The sequence below is a fragment of the Dermacentor silvarum genome, chromosome 4 (genome assembly GCF_013339745.2).
Source record: "Dermacentor silvarum isolate Dsil-2018 chromosome 4, BIME_Dsil_1.4, whole genome shotgun sequence".
NCBI classification, from domain to species: domain Eukaryota; kingdom Metazoa; phylum Arthropoda; class Arachnida; order Ixodida; family Ixodidae; genus Dermacentor; species Dermacentor silvarum.
The window spans coordinates 111,314,505-111,325,382 of NC_051157.2; the positions used below are offsets into that span (position 1 = coordinate 111,314,505).

Here is a 10,878-nt window from a genome sequence, read left to right on the forward strand (position 1 = left end):
ACGAGAAAACAGCCGCTTGCAAGAACTGCATCATCAGCGTCACCACCATCATCATCCTCGTCACCATCATCATCAGCACCTCCACCACCTCCTTTTATGTCAACCGGCCGAACAAACTCAGCAGCAGCGTGGAACTTGTCGGGCGCGTCAGCATTACTCTTCGCTATCTATTTAGAACCACTTTGTCAAAAAATGCTTCAGAATGAACGAGTTCGTGGTTTCCGCTTGATGGCCGCGGAAGTCAAAGTGCTTGGTTACGCAGATGATATCGCGGTCTTTTGTAATGATCAAGAAAGTGTCACAGTGGCGATAAGTGATGTCAAGGCATTCTGCGAGTGTACCGGTAGTAGAATTAATTGGAATAAATGTCTAGGTATCTGGCATGGAAACTGGCGAAGAACGCCCTCATTGTACGAAAACGTCACTTGGACGATGACACCTGACAGGTACTTAGGCGTACCGCTCCAACACTACCGGGACACAACAGAATATTGGAACGATGAAACGGAGCACCTACGCGTTAAGACGCAAAAATGGGGAGGTCGAGATTTTTCCATGTTTGCGCGCGCAACGGTGTGCAACACATTTCTTGTTTCGCGAGTGTGGTATGTTCTTCAAGTGTTATCTATGACACGTAATACTGTTCAAAAGCTACACAGAGTGATGGCAGTATTTGTGTGGGCTTCTACATGGGAAAGAACGAGCCGCACAAATTTGTTCCGCTCTGTGCGCAGTGGGGGACTTGGCCTGGTCCATCTGTTCTTGCGGCAGATCGTGGCTAGGTTTATTTTTTTACGCGATCAAGGCGATTGCTTCTTGAGAACAGTGTTACATGTGCGGTTGTCAAATTATTTGCCAGAATTTATTGTTTCAACGGTCCATGTCGAACAAAGACGACCAAGGGGTTATATGCGCGAGATCGTTGGGGCTTTCGAAATCCTAAAAGTACGCTTTTCGATGGAATATCTCTCTGGAGTTACACGAAAGAAATTATACAGGGATCTTATAGAAGCCATGTTGCCATTGCCTGTTTACCGATCACTGTACCCAAGAGGTCCCGGAGACGATGTTTTAGGCAGAGTCAAAAAGATGCCTGTGCGACCATCAGTCAAAACTTTCTTTTTCAAGCTACACAGTGGCACACTCCCTACCAAACCTTGGCTGCGAGAAAAAGGCATATTTGTTGCCTGGTCTGTAGACTGCATCATCTGCAAAAAGCCGGAGACAGTTGAACACATATTTCTGGATTGTAGTGATGCAGTCTTTCTCTGGGACATCCTTCAGAGGACCTTGAAGAAAGACTTGCCCGTAACACCGTACGGCATCCGTTTTCTGCCTGTCAAAAACGTAGGGGGTGTGCCCTACGATATGTTCATGGCACTCGTGCTCCACAGCGTGTGGAGGACGCGGATGGCCGTGCGCAACGAGGACCTGAATCCTCGATCGGCACGAGAGAATATTCATCGAAAGTGTAGAATACTTGAGAGAAGTGTACAAAGTTCAAAATGAGAAGCCGGAGTGGTACCCCCTTTTGGGGGAACTGTCTTTGATGAAGCGATTGCGTTTTTAACCCCTCACGTGCTGAAAGTTATGTGACAGCACTTTTATATGTGACAATGCACTGTACATGATTGTTTTATATGCCAAGTAGGCAATAAAGAAAAAAAAAAGTGGAACTTGTCGGTAGCGTGGCCGAGCGGTCTAAGGCGCTGGTTTAAGGCACCAGTCTCTTCGGGGGCGTGGGTTCGAATCCCACCGCTGCCAAAAACATTTTTAGCTTACTTTTAGTAACATAAACGTGCGGAGAGCTTTGTTTTTTGCTTCATCTTGATGTCGGTTGTTTTAGGACCTTAAGGTTAACACGTGTTTACTGTTAGCTTGATTCACATGTTACTTTATTATTCAATCTTAACTTGCTATGACAGCTATCTCCTGCGGTTCTCAACAAAATACTGTCAGGGGAGGAGCCTAGTTAAATTAATTAAAATGACCATTCAGTTTCATCTCCCCTTAATGTGTAAACAACCGATACTTGTGAAAAAAATACTACAATAGTAACGAGAAAACAGCCGCTTGCAAGAACTGCATCATCAGCGTCACCACCATCATCATCCTCGTCACCATCATCATCACCACCTCCACCACCTCCTTTTATGTCAACCGGCCGAACAAACTCAGCAGCAGCGTGGAACTTGTCGGTAGCGTGGCATTCTGCTTCCGGCAGCCGAGCTGTGCGGACGTGTGGATCATGGGCTCCGATGGAGCAGCTTTTGCGGCTACCAGCCGCGGTAACAGGCTTATCGAGAACGAGGAAGTGAGCTACCAGTTTATTTTACCACCTCTGCCCAAGGGACCTGTTGTAAAGAACACCGTGTTTTTGCATGGCGACGTGCGAGCAAGGCCCTACAGGGTCGAAGACTTCCGAGACGTGCTCGTCCCGACTGGATTGCTACCGGAAGTCGTGGCCCTTGGTGCCTACCAGATCAATCATGTTTGGGCGGTCACCTTCTCGAACGACGAGGCGGCGAAGAAACTGCTAGCATTGAAAGAACTCAACGTGAAAGGGCGTCGCTGCGTAGTCGTCGACCCTCAAGACCAACAGGTACGCCTTCGCCTTCATTGGTTGCTGTACTGGGTGGAGGACGAAGACGTAAAGACAGCGCTGGCAGCCTTTGGCAAGGTCATTGAAGTGACGCGAGAACGATGGCGCGTCAAAGGCGTCGGAGATAAGGATTCCACGTCTCGAACTGTTCTTCTGAAACTGAAGAGTGGAATGAAAGTTGACGACCTTCCGCACCAAATCCGAGTAGCAGGTGAACTGGCCCTTGTCGTGGTGCCTGGACGGCCAATGCAGTGCCTACGGTGCAAGGGTGTAGGGCATGTCCGTCGCGAGTGCAAAGTGCCGCGATGCTCGCGATGCCGTAACTTTGGCCACACTGAAGATCAGTGCGTACGCACGTACGCCACAGCCGTGGGGCCACCAGCAAGCGAAATCGCCGCAGAGATGAGAATGGATGCTGCTGAAGCCGAGGACGCCGCCAAAGGGGCGGGTGACCAGGTGAGCGCCAACAACGCGGAGGCGACAACAAAAACAGAGGGAGAGACGAAAGGCGTCCTTGTTACCCCCGAAAAGAAAGAAGAGTCATCAGGTTCTTCAGAAGAACTGGAGAAAGGCAGCGAAAACCGCCTTGTATCTGATGACGCCACGTTCGTCGCAGGAGGTGGGGATTCGGCCCAAGACAGCGACGCTATGGAAGTGAGCGGCAACGCTGCCTTCAAAAGGCCGCTTGACGTCACCGACGGCAAAGCAACTCCTAAGAATCACGCCGACGGGCCGCCTGCAAAGTCAACTATGATAAGAAGGAGCAGCTTCAAGCCCTGTCCAAACATCTCTCGGGACAGGAAGGAGGGCGACAAGCCACCACCGACTACGGACCATGCCAGACCACCGGACGGTCCCGGGGGCGTCTAGCCGCTGGCTAGACGTTGCGGTGAGCACGATGCCTCGGGCCTTTCTCTCTTTCCCGTAGTAGCAATGGCATCCAACCCGACGCTTAGCTTGGGCACGCTAAACGTGAGAGGTCTGGCCGCCAAGCGTAAACAAAGCCAAGTGTACCGGATGATGGTGGACCAAGACCTCGACGTTCTAGCCGTGCAGGAGACAAAAGTCGAAGGGGAGGAAGAGACCCGAGGCATGGTGCTAAGGTTTATGCCTTCGTATTACGCGGTAGTGAGCCATGCCAAAGGAGCGTCGGCAGGTGTTATTTTATTTATTAAGAAGCTGCCCGGGCTATTGATCGAAAATTATTTTTCGTGTCCTTCTGGCAGACTAGTGTACTGCGACTTTGCTGTTGGTAATGATTCTTGGCGGGTGATATGTATATATGCACCCAATATATGCGATGAACGCAAGATGTTTTTTTCCGCGTTAAAGGCACACATATGCGCGCATAGAAAAGTCATTATTATGGGAGATTTTAATTGTGTACTCAGCGATCGAGATAGAACAGGCAAGAGAAGAAATGATAAAAGCTGTCATGTCCTCAGTGAACTATTAGGCGAGTGTGACTTGGACGACGTGGCTGATTGCCTAGTCGGAACACGCCAGGTTCAATACACGCACTTCCAAGGCAATAGTCATGCTCGTCTTGACAGGATATACGTGACACTAGATGTTATACCCATATGTCGCAGCTACGATGTCATACCTATTTCATTCACCGACCACTGTTTGGTCAAGACATGTGTTGGACGCAAAGGAAAGGGCAACACTTTCACGTGGGAAATGTGGAAAATGAATTCCAAATTGTTAAAGGACGAGCTTTTTCTATGCAACGTACAAGAACACTTGAAGGAAGTAGAAAACAACAAAGTGGCGCAAATCACTGAAAAATGGGAAATTTTTAAACAACGAATTAAGTTAACCGCCATCGACCGATCCTGTAAAATAAAGTACGAAGAAAGAGCTAAAGAGAAAGAACTAAGGGCAGTGTTGGAAAAATTAACGGCCTTAGAGTGCAGCCAGCCGGGCGCATACAAGGACGATTTACGCAGCATCAAAGCGAAATTGGAGCTATGCGATGAAGAGCGATATCGAGGAGCGATTATACGCGCAAGGGCAGAGGCATTGACAGCAGATGAAACGCCAACTAAACGCGCGCTAGGTCTGGAGAAAACGCATGCGCGGCGCAATCACATAGATACTATTGAAGTAGATAGTAATGAAATAACTGACGGTGAGGAGATAGCACAAGCGTTTTTCAAGCACTTCCAAGAACTTTTTGCATCGAGAACTGTTGACCTAGAGGCCTTTAGAGCTGCGTTTTTGGGGCGTATGCCGCAACTCAGCGACGAGACGAAGAACAGGCTCGAGGCACCGATATCAACTCGTGAAGTTGAACAAGCAATTGAAGATTTAAAAGCCGGAAAATCACCCGGTCCGGATGGCCTTTGTGCCGATTTTTATAAACTGTTTAAATCAGATCTATCGCCTCTACTCGCTGACGTGTTTAACGAAGCGTATGAAGTAAACGCATTGCCACTTTCTTTCGGGCAAGCGCACACTGTACTAATCCCTAAGACTGACCAGCCTGCGAAACTGAAACATGTAACATCGTACAGACCAATATCACTTACCAACAGTGATTACAAAATATTCATGAAGATAATCGCAGACAGGTTACAAACAGTAATGGAAACCATAGTAGGTCGGCACCAAACATGCGGAATCAAAGGACGAAGCATTAACACGAACGTACACATAATGAGATCGATTTTGGAATGTTGTGACGCCTTAAGGGCACGAGTTGCGATTCTTCAACTTGACTTGGAGAAAGCTTTTGACTGTGTTGCTCACAGTATTTTATTTGCCATTCTTAAGCATATAAATGTCGGGTCCATAATTACTGACGGGGTAGCCATGGCGTACCGGAACGGCACTACTAAGCTTATAATTAACAAGACATTGGGGGCCCCCATCAGCATTCAACGTTCCGTGCGTCAAGGCTGCCCAGCCAGCCCACTTTTGTTCTGTATTTATCTGGAGAGTTTGTGTTTGGCAGTCATTGAGAACAAATGTATTCATGGGTTTACGATGCAAGCGTCAGAAGTCAAACTCCTGGCCTATGCTGACGACGTAGCCGTGTGTTGCAAAGACAAGGAGAGCATTTTACAGACGATAAATGTTGTGAAAAACTTCGGTGAAATCACAGGTAGTAGAGTAAACTGGAGCAAGTGCCTCGGTATTTGGCATGGAGAGTGGCCTGAGGCTCCTGCTTTATATGCGAATGTCAAGTGGTCAACAACGCCAGTAAGGTACTTAGGCGCACCACTCGAAGCTTACAAACAGAGTGACGAGTACTGGCAGGACCAGCTTAAAAGTGCTAAAGAGAAGGCTGAGCCGTGGAAGGCCAAATACCTTTCAGTATTTGCCAGGGCTACTGTATGCAACTTGTTTTTCGTCGCTAAGCTATGGTATGTCATGCAATTCATTTTCTGTAACAGGGTCAATGTGCAGAAATTCCACAGAGTTTTTGCCGTGTTTGTGTGGGGTTCCGGATGGGAGAGATGTTGTCGCAATAATTTGTTCAGACGGGTGAAAGATGGAGGATTAGGGCTGGCTCACCTGTTTGTTAGGCAACTTGTTGGACGTTTTATTTTCTTTCGGAACAACGATGATCCTTTTTTGCAAACAGTCTGTAGAGTTAGACTCGCGCACTTGTTGCCAGAGTTGATTGTATGCTCCCAAGGTGTGCCAGCGGCAGTGTTTGGTTTTTACAGGGAAATTGTATTCAGTGTTCGTTTCCTTGCTGTACGGTATTCGAAAGAATATTTGTTTAATGTCTCAAGGAAAAAGCTGCGCAACGATATAATGGACAGCCTTTTTCCCCCGCCTCTGTACAGAACCATATACAGTCGAGGCCCAGGCCAGAATGTTTTTAAACGCGTCAAACGAATGCAGGTACCGCCAGGTATGAAAAGTTTCTTTTTCAAACTACACACAGGTACACTTTCAGTTGCAACGTTCCTAGAAGAAAGAGGCTTTTACATGCCCTGGGGCTCACAGTGTATAATTTGCAAACAACCTGAAACCATAGACCATGTTTTTTTACACTGCTGGGAAGGAGTATACTTATGGGATGTTTTACAGCGCACAATAAAGAAAGAATTTCCTCTTGACCCACATGGCATCAGATTTTTGCCGATAGACGACGATGACGGAACACCGTTTGATCAGATTATGCTGACTGGCCTCTACTGTATATGGCGCTCCCGCATGGCAGGCTTCTATTGCGATCCCGATAGAAGACCAGCCCGTGTGTATTTTCGGGAACAAATAAGACGTTTTCTTGATGTGGTTGCAACACAAGAGTGTCCCCCACCTTGGATGGCCAGGATGGAACCCCTGGCCAATCTTAAGGAATTCTGAACAAAGCCTGTTACAATATGACAGGCTGCATGTGCTTATTATTTATACTTAACAGATGAGAAGTCCATCTGTGTTTGTACATATCTTAGTTATGTTGGTATTCTTATGTACCGCTGCTTACCGGTAATAAAGAAAAAAAAAATGTCGGTAGCGTGGCCGAGCGGTCTAAGGCGCTGGTTTAAGGCACCAGTCTCTTCGGGGGCGTGGGTTCGAATCCCACCGCTGCCAAAAACATTTTTAGCTTACTTTTAGTAACATAAACGTGCGGAGAGCTTTGTTTTTTGGTTATCTTGATGCCGGTTGGTTTAGGACCTTAAGGTTAACACGCGTTTACTGTTATGTTGATTCACATGTTACTTTATTACTCCACCTTAACTTGCTATGACAGCTATCTCCTGCGGTTCTCAACAAAATACTGTCAGGGGAGGAGCCTAGTTAAATTAATTAAAATGGCCATTCAGTTTCCTTCCCCTTAATTTGTAAACAGCCTATACTTGTGAAAAAATACAATAGTAACGAGAAAATAGCCGCTTGCAAGAACTGCATCATCATCGTCCCCATCATCATCACCACCTCCACCACCTCCTTTTATTTCAACCGGCCGGACAAACTCAGCAGCAGCGTGGAACTTGTCGGTAGCGTGGCCGAGCGGTCTAAGGCGCTGGTTTAAGGCACCAGTCTCTTCGGGGGCGTGGGTTCGAATCCCACCGCTGCCAACAAATTCTTTAGCTTACTTTTAGTCATATAAACGTTCGGAGACCTTTTTTTTTCTTCATCTTGATGTCGGTTGTTTTAGGTTTAGGACCTTAAGGTTAACACGTGTTTACTGTTATCTTGATTCACATGTTACTTTATTATTCAATCTTAACTTGCTATGACAGCTATCTCCTGCGGTTCTCAACAAAATACTGTCAGGGGAGGAGCCTAGTTAAATTAATTAAAATGGCCATTCAGTTTCCTTCCCCTTAATGTGTAAACAGCCTATACTTGTGAAAAAATACAATAGTAACGAGAAAATAGCCGCTTGCAAGAACTGCATCATCATCGTCACCACCATCATCATCCTCGTCACCATCATCATCACCACCTCCACCACCTCCCTTTATGTCAACCGGCCGGACAAACTCAGCAGCAGCGTGGAACTTGTCGGTAGCGTGGCCGAGCGGTCATTCTGCTTCCGGCTTCCGAGCTGAACGGTTGTGAGATCATGGCCTCTTCCGGGGCAGCGACAGCGGTCACTTCTGGCCGCGGAAACAGGACCAATGACGATGCCAAAGAATATCCGTTTATTCTGCCTCAACTGCCTAAAGGACGAGTGGCTATTAATACCGTGTTTTTGCACGGTGATGTACGTGCGAGACCCTACAAGGTCGAGGACTTCAGGGACGCCCTGCTGCCAACGGGTTTGCTACCTGACGTGGCATGCATAGGGGCGTACCAGATTAATCACGTCTGGGCGGTGACTCTCAAGGATGCGACCGCTACGAAACGGCTGGTGGACCTCAAGGAACTGCAGGTGAAGGGACGACGGTGCGTCATCGTCGACCCGCAGGACCAGCAGGTGAAGCTGAGGCTACACTGGCTGCTGTACGGTGTTTCCGACGAGGACGTCCGGACGGCGTTCGCGGCCTTTGGCAAGGTGGAGGAGGTAAGCCGGGAGAGGTGGCGTGTCCTTGGCATGGGGGACAAGACCTCAACCACACGGACCGTGCTCCTCAAACTGAAGGGTGGCGTCAAGGTGGAGGACCTTCCGCATCAGGTCCGCGTCGGCGGTGAATTGGCCCTGGTGGTTGTTCCCGGACGGCCCATGCAGTGCTTGCGCTGCCAGGGCACGGGACACGTCCGCCGGGAGTGCAAGGTCCCCCGATGTTCCCGGTGTAGGCGATTCGGCCATGTCGACGAGGACTGTGTCAAATCTTACGCCACCGTGACAAGTCCAGCAGTGACCGACGTCGTGGCAGAGCATGTCATGGACGTGGTCGAGGCGGAGGACGCCGCTGAAGGAGCCGGAAGCCTGGTGACCACCGCGACAAGCAGTGGCACGTCGAACGGAGGCGCGGAAGGCAAGGCAGCTGAGGCTGCCGAGAAGCCAAGAGAGCCCGTACAGGTCGAGACTGCGGAAGGCCAAGTGACGGGAGGCGTTAGTGAAGGCGCCCCCGACGACAACACCGTGGCAATGCAGCAGGAGGAGACCGTCAACGACAGTGACCGGCCAGCGACTCCCGGTGCCCCAGTCAAGCGCCCGCACGATGAAACTAACCGGGACGAGGGTGCAGGAAGCACCAGCGAGGGGCCGCCGACGAAGACGCCGCTTGGGAGACGCATGGGCTTCAAGCCTAAGCCGAATGTCCCGACCGAGAGAAAGCCTGGGGACAATGCGCCACCGACGAACAACGCCGGGAAGCCGCAAGGTCCCGGAGGCGGCTAGCCAAGGGCTAGTCGTGAACGGTAAGCACCATGCTCCGGGTCTACCTTTTCTTTAGTTCAAGATGGCTGAAATTCCGTCCTTTAGTATTGCCACATTAAATGTGAGAGGGTTGGCGGCTAGTCGTAGGCAGAGTCAGCTCCTACGGTTGGTCACTGACCACGAGATAGACATACTAGCCATCCAGGAGACTAAGGTGGACGGAGAGGAGAAGACCGGGAGCATGGTGCGGCGTTTCACGAATAGATATTTCGCGGTGGTTAGCCATGCGATAGGCACATCGGGCGGGGGCATACTTTTTGTGAAAAAACTGCCGGGTCTAGTGATTGAAAGTGTATATTCTTGTCGGTCTGGCAGGATAGTTTTTTGCGATGTTGTTATGTGTGAAGCTGAGTTCCGCGTCATATGCATATACGCGCCGAATTCAGTGGACGAGCGTGTACTTTTTTTTTCGAACCTTGTACAGCATGTACGTTGTGATAAGCGCGTAATCCTGCTAGGCGATTTCAATTGTGTGTTGAGCGCTAAAGATAGAGTCAGCAATACCGGTATGCGTGACCGAAGTAGTGACGTGCTATCAAATCTTATATGCGAAAATGAGCTTGAAGATGTATTTGAGTGTCTGGAAGATGGACGCGAAGTAACCTTTACGCGTTTTCAGGGCAGTAGCCATGCGCGACTGGATCGCATGTATATCTCCTTGGATATAATTCCAACATGCCATGGTTATTGCGTTTTACCAGTGTCGTTTTCCGACCACTGCCTAGTCAAATGCCATGTAGGTATCGAAAAAAGGCGAAATGCTTTTGATTGGGATAAGTGGAAAATGAACGCGGTATTACTAAACGATGAGCCATTTGTACAGGCAGTACGCAGTATGGTTACTGAACTACGTGAAGGTACAGCTGAAACAATCGCAGATAAGTGGGAATGTTTCAAACAAAAGGTTAAGATGAAAGCCTTAGAACGATCGAGCTGCTTAAAATTTGAGAAGGGAATGAAAGAAAGAGGGTTGCGGACACTGCTTAAGCAGCTGATTGCGCTTGAATGTCGAGATCCCGGTGCGTACAAAGATGACGTGCGAAGCGTCAAAGAAAAACTCGAGCTGTTCGACAAGGAGCGTTATCAAGGTGCCATTGTGCGCGCACGAGCAGAAGCGCTAGCGGCAGGGGAGACGCCCACTAAAAGGGCGCTTAGTCTAGAGAAGACGCATGGACGACAAAGCCATGTTGATAAGATATCAATAAATATGACTGTTGTTGAAGACAACGAAAGCATAGGTCGCGCCTTTTTCGACTACTACCAGTCGCTCTTTGCGTTTCAGGAAGCAAATGTAGAGGCCTTTAAAACTGACTTTCTCCACCGCATGCCGCGATTGGGTGAAGACACCAAAGAGCGACTGGAAGGCAAAATAACCCAGAGGGAAGTCGAGAAAGCAATTGACGATTTGAACATGGGCAAGTCGCCGGGACCTGATGGTCTCAGCGCGGCGTGGTACAAGGCTTTTAAAATTGAACTGGCCCCT

General features: G+C 48.9%; 3 non-coding genes across 3 annotated transcripts; all 3 read left to right on the forward strand.

The window, feature by feature from the left end:
• Positions 1 to 1,682: 1,682 nt before the first annotated feature.
• Trnal-aag (transfer RNA leucine (anticodon AAG)) lies at positions 1,683 to 1,764 on the forward strand. Its single transcript has one exon. It is a non-coding gene; the product is annotated as a tRNA-Leu (tRNA).
• A 5,310-nt stretch (positions 1,765 to 7,074) lies between these two features.
• Trnal-aag (transfer RNA leucine (anticodon AAG)) lies at positions 7,075 to 7,156 on the forward strand. Its single transcript has one exon. It is a non-coding gene; the product is annotated as a tRNA-Leu (tRNA).
• A 406-nt stretch (positions 7,157 to 7,562) lies between these two features.
• Trnal-aag (transfer RNA leucine (anticodon AAG)) lies at positions 7,563 to 7,644 on the forward strand. Its single transcript has one exon. It is a non-coding gene; the product is annotated as a tRNA-Leu (tRNA).
• Positions 7,645 to 10,878: the final 3,234 nt, after the last annotated feature.